This window comes from Bactrocera oleae, chromosome 3, assembly GCF_042242935.1.
Source record: "Bactrocera oleae isolate idBacOlea1 chromosome 3, idBacOlea1, whole genome shotgun sequence".
Taxonomy (NCBI): Eukaryota; Metazoa; Arthropoda; class Insecta; order Diptera; family Tephritidae; genus Bactrocera; species Bactrocera oleae.
Window position 1 is genome coordinate 20469465 of NC_091537.1, and position 12545 is coordinate 20482009.

General features: G+C 33.8%; 1 protein-coding gene across 4 annotated transcripts in view; it reads left to right on the forward strand.

The window, feature by feature from the left end:
• Positions 1-12545, forward strand: part of LOC106623627 (CUGBP Elav-like family member 2) — a 152621-nt gene that overhangs the window by 7061 nt on the left and 133015 nt on the right. For 3 of the 4 annotated variants that reach the window (XM_036366783.2, XM_036366784.2, XM_070106208.1), the window contains exon 1: positions 10977-11186. The exons of the other annotated variant lie outside the window; for it this stretch is intronic. The gene's annotated coding sequence lies outside the window, so the exon portion shown is untranslated. Of the gene's footprint in view, positions 1-10976; positions 11187-12545 lie in introns of those variants that run through there. 4 annotated transcript variants of the gene reach the window in all.

The window sequence follows — 12545 nt, forward strand, 5'->3', positions numbered from 1 at the left end:
TCTACACAATAAACCTATACATGTTAGAAAACAAATGTACAGTTGTATGCATCATAAAACATATTCTCGGGGTCGAACGGCATGCAATCAGTTACAAAAATAACCCAAGTCAAGTCAATCTAACAAGGAGAATCAACGTAACTGCGGTAAAATCCTTTGGTTGTCGAAAATAATTATTGTGCCTGCATCGAATGGCGGTTAAATGGCGCTCAAAGTGATATAACCCAGTAAACCAGAAAAGAAATTTACATGCGTGAGAAAATGTGCAGCCGCACTGCAGGGGTACCCAATCTTGTATAGTTAGGTGCATAGATTACAATGATATAGAGTATTTTATTTGTTATTTAAGAATTATGAAACAACAGCGCTTGGTATAATTAATTTTCAAAATATATATATCAAATATTGTGATTATAGGTTAGTAATATATATTTTTTTGTAAAATCGAAAAATGATTCAATATCGTAAAGGCGTATACCAAAATTCTACACTTAAAAATAAAATGATTTCTTATAATACTACTCTTTTTTGAGATATTCAATTTCCTAAAGGCATAGCTGTCAAACCAGCTGTCAAAAAACATGACATTTATGTTAAGAATATTTTCACAAATTAGGAAGCAAAATTGATTTCCGAAACGCTTATTTTGTGTGACAACTCTCCGCTTACTTCTTTACTGTCAAAATACCGCCGATGAGACAGTTTTCTCTCTTATCGCAAAAATAATTCTAAGCATACTTTCCTGACTATACTTTCAGTATTTAAATATTTAACCTGATTAGTTAGACTAATTTTTGTGGTAGTATTAGTAGATAGTTTAAAGTATAGCCATAGCCATATATGATGGCTGAGCAAATGAAAGCCAACAATCGTCGTGTTATTGGCGAGGTAAGGCCGGGATTGCTGAAAGAGGTGGTGTTTAAAATTACACTATCAATATGGTCTTCATAAGAAGCAGAAGCTTTTAACACGAAATTTCATGAAATTTACGAATGATATTTATAAATATTAGGATTCAAATTGTTGAACTGTCTGTGTTTTATTCAAGATAATATTTCATAACTTCAAAAGTGCCCTTTAAGCTCTTGCCTTTTGGTCAAAAATACTGAATACGATAAAATATGGACAATTTTATAGTACTATGTCTTGATAGTATAGTAGCTTTGAATAGGTTAGTATATTTAATTGACATATAAAGTGATTAGATATGGCATACCAATGTACTAAGGAATTATAGAATCCTGATTTTCGAAAATAAAAATATTAGCGATTAATTTTGTTACGTAGGATATAATTACATATAAATCAATAAATATCATACATTTACCTACCATTGACGGCAGTATACACAATTGTCCTTGCATATGCTTTGGGCCGCATTACCCCAACTCCGTCTTCTTCAATACCTGCCTGACAAATTGCTATGCCTATAGTAACAATTGTCTTATTGTTCTATGGCTATTTGTTTACTATTAACCGCAGCAGCAGAAAAGCAATCGAACGTTGGCGGATGTCATACAATTTAAGGTTATGGCCGAATTTCCTGCAAGAAATAATAATCGATTGATAACTTAATATTTTTTACGATTTTCGAACTCGTATACGATTGTTGATGGTAGATGAATATACTTGTATGTTTATATATACTTTGATCTGAACTAAATAGGTTTACAAAATGTATGCGAAAATTTATATATTTCGAGCTTACGATCACTGATTAATATATTATTACCGTTAATCTAAATGTCGAAGGTCTTTGTCTGAGCTGATGGAGATAACTACGAAACATTTTGAATACGTCAATCGCTTCATCTAGCATCGAGTATAATCTTGATGTGTGGGGACAAAAACTAAATTACTGGATGCCACATTGGCTCTGGTATATATATATATTGTTCTCGAAAATAGTTTCTACTTGAATAAATAAATGTCGGTGCAAACTTAAGTGACCAGAGATTCAATCTAAGCAAATCCGCTCCTGTTCAAATAATCGAATTGAAAGAGACATATAGTGGGGAGCACCCCAACTGACAGACAGAAAAGCTGCCGTAGGGCAAATGTCGTAACAACATATTGTACAAACCAATATATGGGATGCATTTATTTTGGATCTGAACCAAATTTGTATCCGCTCATTGTATGTTATTAGTTGTGGTCAACAAGCCACGAAATTGTGTTTTGACTTTGAAACGACACTCCGACCGCCGGATCCTTATTGGTTAGTTGGTTTGGCATTTGCCTTTGATTTGCGGGTGACATTTTGAATGCGGCAATTCTTAAGCATATGCATATACTCAAACACACATACAAACATACATATATGTATATGTACATCTACACATACATATGTATGTGGCTCGGCTTGCTTGCGGTTAGCTGTGGGTTTTTCCGTGTGGTCAGTATTTAACTTTTTCTTGTATAAATTTTTAATGAATTATCGAACAATAACTGGCACAAGTGACATTTTCCGTCAGTACCTTGCTGACTTGGGATAAACACTGCATGCAAGTCACGATATTGACGTCTTTCCTATTGGGGGCAGGTGGAAATGCAAACCAAAATGTGTTCTATAGTAACATAAATGCAATTTCAATTTTTTCACAGACTGGCAGCACTTGTGGGAATTTAGATCAGCTGATTTGTCGCAATAGTTTGGTCTACGTAACCCAAGTTTTATCTCGCCAGGGACTGACAACTCGCTAAAATTTGTCAAATTATTGGTTTCCAACTGATCCGTGGTCGTTGTCTCATCAAAAAAGAACATTGATTTGTTATAGGTTCACATAATATTAGTTTAACTTAGACAAATTACATGATCTTGATGGCCAACTAACGGGCCAATTTCTTGATATGTTTCAGTCAATATAATTTCTCCGCAATAAATTGAGGATTTTACGAGCTGTATTTCTTCTTGCCAATTTCTTCACAAAAAATATCAATTTTGATCTGGATATACAATTTAACCAACAGTAATTGTTCTGGATAAAAATCAGTTAGGTATCTCTCAGGGACTATCTTACATTTCGCAGAATTTTTGTTGAAGATAACGATGTACATTGTTTGTCGGTAAAAATGTAAATGTACTATTTAATAGGATTTTCGGTAATAAATTGTAATGGTCTTTTAAGGTCCTTCTGGTATAAAACTAGGGATTTACCAAGGAACTCTTAAGATAAATGTCAAATACATATGTTTACTCTGACAACTGGTTTAACAGGTATTTTGTGAAATTTTATATACAAAATTATTTCTTTAGTCTGTTTTCTTTGATTTTAGAGAAGTCCTATCATTTTGACTACTTCCTAAAGAGTTTGATACTTATTATTGTCTTGTGACTGTAACTGTAATCTTACTGTTAATTTCGTGCTCAAATTCACTGCATTTAAAATTTACTCTCCCCAAACTCATGCAAAGGCCCGTTATGTCCACATAATTTGTTCAAATACGTTATCTCTAACTACCGGTACCCTCACTTTAACCATATAGTTATTCATTTATCAGCCCGTTATTAAATATGGCTTTTAAATTTCAATTAAATTTCCGCTTTCACGAAGTGTGTTTCCAGAAGGAAACGTCGAAGATCCTATAAAACAAAATATATATAAATAATCAGCATGACGAGTTGCATTGACTACGCCACATACGTCTGTCTGTCATTTTATCTGTATGTATATAGGTAAACTAGTCCCACTGTTTTTATACTCTCGCAACCTGTTGCTACAGAGTATAATAGTTTTGTTCACCTAACGGTTGTTTGTATCACCTAAAACTAATCGAGTTAGATATAGGGTTATATATATATAAATGATCAGGATGAAGAGACGAGTTGAAATCCGGGTGACTGTCTGTCCGTCCGTCTGTCCGTCCGTCCGTCCGTGCAAGCTCTAACTTGAGTAAAAATTGAGATATCTTTATGAAACTTGGTAGACATGTTTTTTGGCACCGTGAGACGGTTGGTATTGCAGATGGGCGTAATCGGACCACTGCCACGCCCACAAAACGCCATTAATCAAAAACAAATAACTTGCCATAACTAAGCTCCGCAATAAGATACAAGACTGTTATTTGGTACACAGGATCACATTAGGGAGAAGCATCTGCAGTTAAAGCTTTATTTTAAAAGTGGGCGTGGTCCCGCGTCTAATAAGTTTAATGTGCATATCTCCTAAACCGCAAATGCTATAATAACAAAATTCACTAGAAGCAAATGTTTTTAGCACTTCTATTGACGGTGTGAAAATAGTTGAAATCGGGTGGCAACTCCGCCCACTCCCCATATAACGGTACTGTTAAAAACTACTAAAGGCGCAATAAATCAAGCACTAAACACGCCAGAGACATTAAATTTTATCTCTGAGATGGTATAAATTGGCTTTATAGGAACCGCGTTCAAAATTAGTCAGTGGGCGTGGCACAGCCCACTTTTAGGTAAAAACCCATATCTTGAGATCTGCTCAACCGATTTCAACCAAATTCGGTGCATAACGTTCTTTTCATGTTTTTATGTCATAGTGCGAAAATGGGCGAAATCGGACTACAACCACGCTTACTTCCCATGTAACACCATTTTCAATTCCATCTGATTCTTTCACTTTCCACTATGCAAATCAGGTAACAATGATTATATCGGGATAAAACTTTGCGTGAATAATGCAATTAAAGTATGCCACCTTGCAGCCAAAAATTGTCTAAATCGAACCAAAACTGTTCAAACCCCTAAGTACTAAATATGTGGACCCCAGTGCCTATAGTTGACCTTCTACCGAAAATATCAGTCAATCCACAAAAAAATCTCAAACGAGTATACCATTTGACTTTGCGAGAGTATAAAATGTTCGGTTACATCCGAACTTAGCCCTTCCTTACTTGTTTAAGTATTCATCTGAAACACAATTGCACACGTTCTTTTTCCCCAAGAAGCCACTCATTTGTTGGAACTGCCGATATCGGACCACTATACCATAGTCGTAGTCATACCAAATAACCGATCAAAATCGAGTTCTTGTATGGAGAACATTTTTATTTGACAATATATCTTCATCAAATTTTGTACAGATTATTATCTAAGTAAACGGTACATTCGCTGTACATATTGTGAAGATCAGACCACCATAGCATATAGCTTTCATACTAACTGAGCGATTAAAATTAAGATAAAAACCATTGCACGCCCCTTTATGTTATGAGAAATGCGCTTGTGAAGGGTATTATAGCTTCTGTGCAGGCGAAGTCACCGTTTTTTCTTGTTTTATATGTTCTTTGCTAGACTCGGTTATAAAATGTATGTGTACCATATGTGTATATATAAAAGTAAGTACGAGTTAGTATTTCTCTCGTCTTATTCTTAATCTTAAAGTCACATATTTAACTTGGTCTTTGGTTGTAAGATTTTTATATACACATATTCAGATATATATTATATATAAAATATCTGAATAAATATATAGTTAGCTTTGTAATTTTAAATGTTTACTTACAACTGACTAAGTTTACATATATATATATATATTTATACATAAATAATATTATTATTAATATATAGAATAATAATGTCTTCAGAAAAAATATTAAAACGAAGGAAATAGTGCGCATACATATGTACCTATATACTCGTACAATTATTGAAGTCATAAACATCCAATAAAGCGTCAAAAAGATTTTATATGCCCACGTGTTCTAAATAAACGTAGTAAATACTTTTTCCAATGCATTGATTATTATTTTAGAAGCATTAGTGTATATAGGTAAGTCAGGCATAGGCATATTTGAAATAATTATTATTTATGCCTAAATGGTTGTAAATATGTGGAAAAGTGCCACCCTCGGTACCCTCCAACCGTATGTATGTGCCTATACTGTAAATTCCAGCCCATTTAAAATGTATCTGCCCACAACATTGTACAAAGCAATTAATTGCAACTTTCACTCACAATCCCCCCACATACCCGCTACAACTACACACATATATCTAAAAAAAAAAAAGTACCGTAATGTAAGTAAGCGCAGTCGACCACATATCTATATGAATAAGCTGCCCATATACTCCACATATGCCTTTTAATATACGCATATAAACACATACTTGCATATGTGGCGTATATATGGATGTATGCACATATGTATTGGCATAAGTTGTTTTCCTGTCCATCACAATTCGATTATTTCCACGATTAATGTGAACGCGCATACGGCGCCACCACACCACACACCCACGCCTTAAGCATACAACCCTTGCGCCATACTTACCATACACATACATATATACTTGCATACTTACATACAAAAGTACACACCTAAACACACATATCCATGCAGCTCCTGTAGGTGTATGTCCTGCCAGTGGCCGACACTTCAATCCATTTCCAATGTAATCGTATAATTTCGTTGAACGTCGCTTGCTGTTGACTTTGGTATTGGTATTTTTTTGTTTTTATTGAACGGTTGAGTTTAGTTTATATTTATTACCATTATCGAGCGGATATCGCGCGCGTAACCGGCCTACATAAATAGCAAAAAATAAAATGCGTTTTATATTATTAAAATAGAATCGTTATGAGCTACAAAAAGCTATAATCTAATTTAAGAGTGTTCTTAACGGTTTATCGGACGACAGTTTTGAATACTTTTAGAGGTATAGTGTTCGATGATACCAATAGCAGCGAAAATAAGTAAGTTGAAACAATTATAATATATTACTAATAAGATAGTACACTCATAAATCCATATATATATATATATATATATAAAATTAAAAACCTTCAAAAGGTAATCCAAACTGTACTTTATTCCTAAAATAAGTACTGTACTGTACGATGATGTATATTTGTAGGTAAATAATATATATATATAAAGGTTTGAAGGTTTTTAATTTTAGATTAATAATCATACCCACAAAAGCAGTGTTAAAAGTCGATTGCAATGTAAGAGACACTGGAATGATTGTTACAGTTGACGAAAACTGATGCATTTAGATAACTTTGCTTTCCACGATTGTTCCTGTTACTTAGTTCAGTGAATACATTTCGACCTTCATTGAAACTCCGTAAAACTAGAACTTTTTAAGCATTCAAGACTATTTGGGATATATGTAGATCAGTGCATGTACAGCTTAAGAGCTATGTGGCAAAATCCACGACGATAATGCGCATGCCTAAGCATAACCGAGTTCAACTAGTTTCACAATGGTATTTTAGTAGTCTACGATTTAACACTTCGAATCAAAAACAGCTTGTTTTTCTGATTTAATAGTAGTATTAAGCAGCATAATGAAATTCAGTATATATTTACATTTATAACAATTACAGTGGCGAGCTGAATTGAGTGAACGTTTGACGTTTATCACCCATAAAAACACAACCACACAAGAAAACCCAAGTTTTGTTCTGTTTCATTTTTATTATTTAAGCCGTAACAAATTCTAGTAAAGAAACAATGACAAATGAGAAAAATTCGAAGAGTTTAAAAGAAAAAACCAAAAAAACTCGCATAAACTCAATTTTGCACGTTTAAAAAAATTCAATAACTAGATAATAAATAAATTTCAATAGATTGTCCATAGACCCTTAATAGTAATGACTTATTTAATGCGGTCTGGCATCATCTCTACCAAATTTTCAATATCTTTCAGAATTCGACACCATTCTGCTGTTACACGATCCCAAAGGTTGCCCATGTTTGTTGGAGCTGCTTCGTACTGCGCGAGCCGTCTTTTCACTATAAGATTTTCAATCTGATTGAGGTCGAGAGTTTGTGCTGGCCACTCCATCAATTTAAAATGTTGTTTTCTAATCCATTCTTTTACAAGTTTTGCCATGTGCTTCGGACCCCCACCTTGTTGAAAAAAAGTTTTTGCTCGGGATAAGCCAATTTCTCAATTAAATTAGGAATATTGTTTTGCAAAATTTAAAGATAGTCCTCTTTTCGAATGTTACCATCTACTAAATGAAGAGTCATGTAAAGCATCCCCAAAACATTACAAAGTTTGTTTGACATGGTGTCTTTGTATACGTTCTCCGAGGCTACGCCAGCAGTATTGCTTTCATCAGACCAGAAAACACGGGTGTGTTTTTTTTATTTCACACTTGAAATAAATCTGATGTCTCGCAGCGCTCTTCCAGCAGTTCATTCACTAACTTTTTTGCTAAGGACCAAGAAAGCACCCTTTGGTGTTGGTAGCTAGTTTTTTCTAATTTCGGACATCATTAGTCAAGCACCTGAGTTATTGAAGAAAATTTTTTGCGACCTGCGACTTGCGGTTTGGGAGTCTCGCCTCTTTATAATTACGATCACCGCCGATTTGCAAATACCAAGCCTCTTGGAAATTTTCCGCGTAGTGCAGCCACTCTCGCTAAGGCTCACAAACATTATTTTCCATTTCTTCAGATAATTTTCGCATTTGTTTTCCAAAATTACGACAAATTTTTTCTAATTCGAAACCAATTCACAAAAACTGCTTTGCTTCGGCCGAAACACATTATAAACTACACTAAAAACATCAAAAATAACATAAGAATAAATATAACGGTGAATCTGGCTGATTTATGCTGAAAAGAGAAGAGAGAGTACGAAAATACTTTCTTTCTTTCGTTTTATCTCTCAAACTCTTCGAATTTTTCTCATCAGTCATTTTTTCTTGACTAGAATTTGTTACGACTTAAATAATAAAAATAAAACAAAAAAAAATTTGGATTTTCTTGTGTGGTTATGTTTTTATGGGTGATGAATGAGACTATTAAATTAAACCCCTTGGGTTCGTCTCATGATTTTTTTGGAAAAAAATGTGATCAAAAAGTAAAGAGAAATTGTCATTAAATAATAAGCATTTTTTTTCTAGGTTGGTAGAACTGTCTATAACATTTTCCAGGCACCTATTTGTCAAAAAGTTTAATTATTTCCGAGTTACACGTGTTTTTGTAAACAGTCAAAAGTAAATTTTTTCGATTTTTTCAATGGTTGATTTTGTTGAACAAAAAACTTGCATCAAATTTTGTTTGCGGAACATTGAAAATGTTGCGAAAGGCCTCAACTCATATAGTTCCGCTAAGATCGTATTTATCTGATTTGACTCCGTGCAATTTCTGGCTATTCAATAAACTCTAAAGGCCAACGCCAGGGTGCCGTTTCGACACGACTGAGGAGTTAAAAACCGAATCGAAGAAGGTATTGAAGGTCAGAAAAAGACTATTCCGACTATTTCGAGGACTGGAAATAGCGTTGACAAAAGTGCGTTTTATCTAAAGGGGATTAATTTAAAGGGAATTAAATTGATTTAAAAGAATAAATAAAAAATCTACATTTTATAAACAACTTCACGTTCGTTTTTGATCACAGTATTCATCATACCTGAGCCGTTTTATTTTGTATATGTATAATATTTTAAGTTGTATGTACGTTACAAGTAAAAATTTTCAACCGGCTAGACACTTATGTTAGGTCAAAGGTATGCACCTATGCCATACAATATTGGCACCGAATCACAAAAAACGAATGCTTATTTCTATTCTTGCGATATCTGGTACTTTAATAATAAAATCAATGGCGAGAAACTATACTATTATATTATATGTACAATATATGGTAGGGAGTCTTAACCAATTTTAAATATGTTTAACACAAAATCAGGCTGTACCAATGAGTATATAAACACTTATTACTACTACTCATATGTAGATTATTTCACATACACGAGAGATTAAGTTAATTCAGATATTGAACGATATTTTCGGTCCGATCTGAAAAATTTTTAATTAGATTGTAATTTCGTGAAGATATCACAATATAAAATAAAAAAGTTTCCCATACAAGAACATGATTTTGATTAGTCAGTTTGTTTGACCGCTATTTCCTATAGTGGCTTGTAATCGGCGGTTCTGATAAATGAGCCGCCTCTTGGAGAGAAGGGGACATTAGCAAAATTTAGATATATATCTAAAAAACTGACGGAATTGTTATCGTGTATAGAGAAAGGCAAACGGATCCTGGATATTATGGTTAAAATTTTTTTCTTTTTACGCTGTCAACTTTTCAGGTCACCTATTATATCACGAAATATTGGCAGCTACTGCCTTGCGAGTCCTTCCATCCGATGCATTATTTCAATGCTAAGGTTACGCTGACTGAAGTTTTCTAGGGAGCAGTATACAGATATACAGTAAACAAGAAAAAATATTATTTTCTCTGTCTTATGGTGTTATTAAAAAGAAACTATATTCTCAATTCACTGCGAAACTAAAGTATTACACTAACGAAATATAATCTTATCTAAATAACATTTGATATGTAAAATATATGGAATTTGTCAACACTGAAGAAGGGGAGGACGCACAACAAACTGTCATAAACTCACGTTTCTACTTTATCGCACACTTGTATATGTTTACACCCACAAATGAGGGAAACAAGTTGACAGATATGAAGCAACCAAATACACACACATACAATATGGAAGGCATTTTTATATGGATCCGCTTCGGTTTCCGGACGCACCAAATATACTTTCAAACCAAACAATGTGCGGAACGGGAGACGCGACTAAACCGCGATAAATGTCACTTGAATTACCTGTACCGTTGTGTGGACAACACTATATATGCATATATATATATACTTGTATATATACCTATATTTATATGCGAGTGTGTGGTTTTTAAAGTGCATACTCACCGCTCATGTGCGCGCTGGCATTAAGTCAAACACTCACAAACTACTCACATACACACATACATATGTTTACATACACACATGCGCGTAAATTCACATTTATAGTGTTGCTTTATGGCTCGCCAGCGGCAACGATCAACAATTTGCTTTAAGATAAGAGCGCCATATATGCTTATCGACGAAATGATAAGATTATTCTTATCTAAATGGACACAGATAAAACAATACACTACTCATATATAGCAATAAACGAAACTGGAGCAGCGTCAGCGTGTATGCGATGAAGAGAAATATTTTTCGAGTTAGTTGAAGTTCGTGTCTTCTGCGGCAAAGGTTCGATTTACAAAAATCAATAGTAAATAAAAAATACTAGTGCTTACATATATATGTCTATATATAACAATAAAATTCTTCTAAACTATATTTAAAAGTGAGTTTGAGCTCCAATCTAAATACCAGCAACAACGCGCGCTCAAAGTAATCGAATTATAATTCAAATATAGAATCATTGGAGTGCAGAAACTAACGTGAGTGAATAGAAAATAATGGAAAAATATCTATATACAAATATATAGATATCTATATATATATAACTGTTAGAAAAAACTATCTAATAATACAGCGCATGAAAGTTTTGTTGTTGGCTAGCCATAGCTGGCAGGATTAACTACAGCCTGACCAGTGTTCCACTGATTGCATATGAAAAGCCATTCGGAAAAGCCAAAGTGCATAACAACACTCGGTCGCACACAATGCCAATAACACACACACACACACAACTATTTGCTTACATTCATATACACTAAAACGGCATACACACACTCATATGCTTACACTGGCACACCAATTCTAAGTCGCCCAGTCACAGAGTCAGTGGATGAACTCGTTTTTGTGTCACTGATCTACAAAAATAATGGATACGTTGCATCGATTTTTCCGGCTTTTGTGTGCCACAATATTACACATCCACATACAACTGTTCTTTTTTTGTAGCTTTGCGCACGTATTGTTTTCTTTTTGTAATTTGTGTGCCAATAAAGTGCTGCGAAGGTAGTAGTTGCATATGTGCGTTCCCAGGTATCTGCAGGGCTGGCAGACAGTGTTGTGCGAAATAATAGGTGCGCGTGAGATATGAATAATATTAGAAAGCTTTTATGTAAGCATTGAAGTTTTTATAAATGGCAGAATTTTACTTATGTGATATTTTGTAAAAAAAAATATAGTGTTTATAATAAAAAAACTTAAAACAGGTAAAACCGTTTTTTTCGGTTAACTTCGAAGTTATTATACCTTCACAAACACAATAGCTTCCATACCAGAACTTGACTTTTGAGCAATCAGTTTGTATGGCAGCTTTATGCTAAAGTGGTCCAATTTAAACAATTTTTGCGGAGATTATACCGCTTCTTTCTGCGCGTCTCCGACGCTTACTTCATTGAAATATCATACCTTTATATTATACTAAAAACTCTGCTTTACAGGGCAAATTTTGTTATGTTATGTTTAAATACCGTTATAAATATTAAGTAATTTCGAAAATTAAAGAATGGCGGTAAATTTTGTGCTATTGACCGATTAGTGTTCATTTTGAATAAAAATCGACATCTTAGCTTAAGATTTAACTTTTTTATAAAAAAAATTGTGTAAGTAATTTTGACAGTAATTTGTCATTTGTGCCATTCACATAAGTCTGAAACCCTTAAACTAAAAGTAGGTAGCATTGATAATAGCTTTTATATCCATAAATGAGCTATTTACACCTTTTTCTATCGCATACTCTCTTTCTCTCTACTGTATGGTATTAAACTCCTTAACATTTTTATACTCTCGCAACCTGTTGCTACAGAGTATAAGAGTTTTGTTCACCTAAAACTAATCGAGTTAGA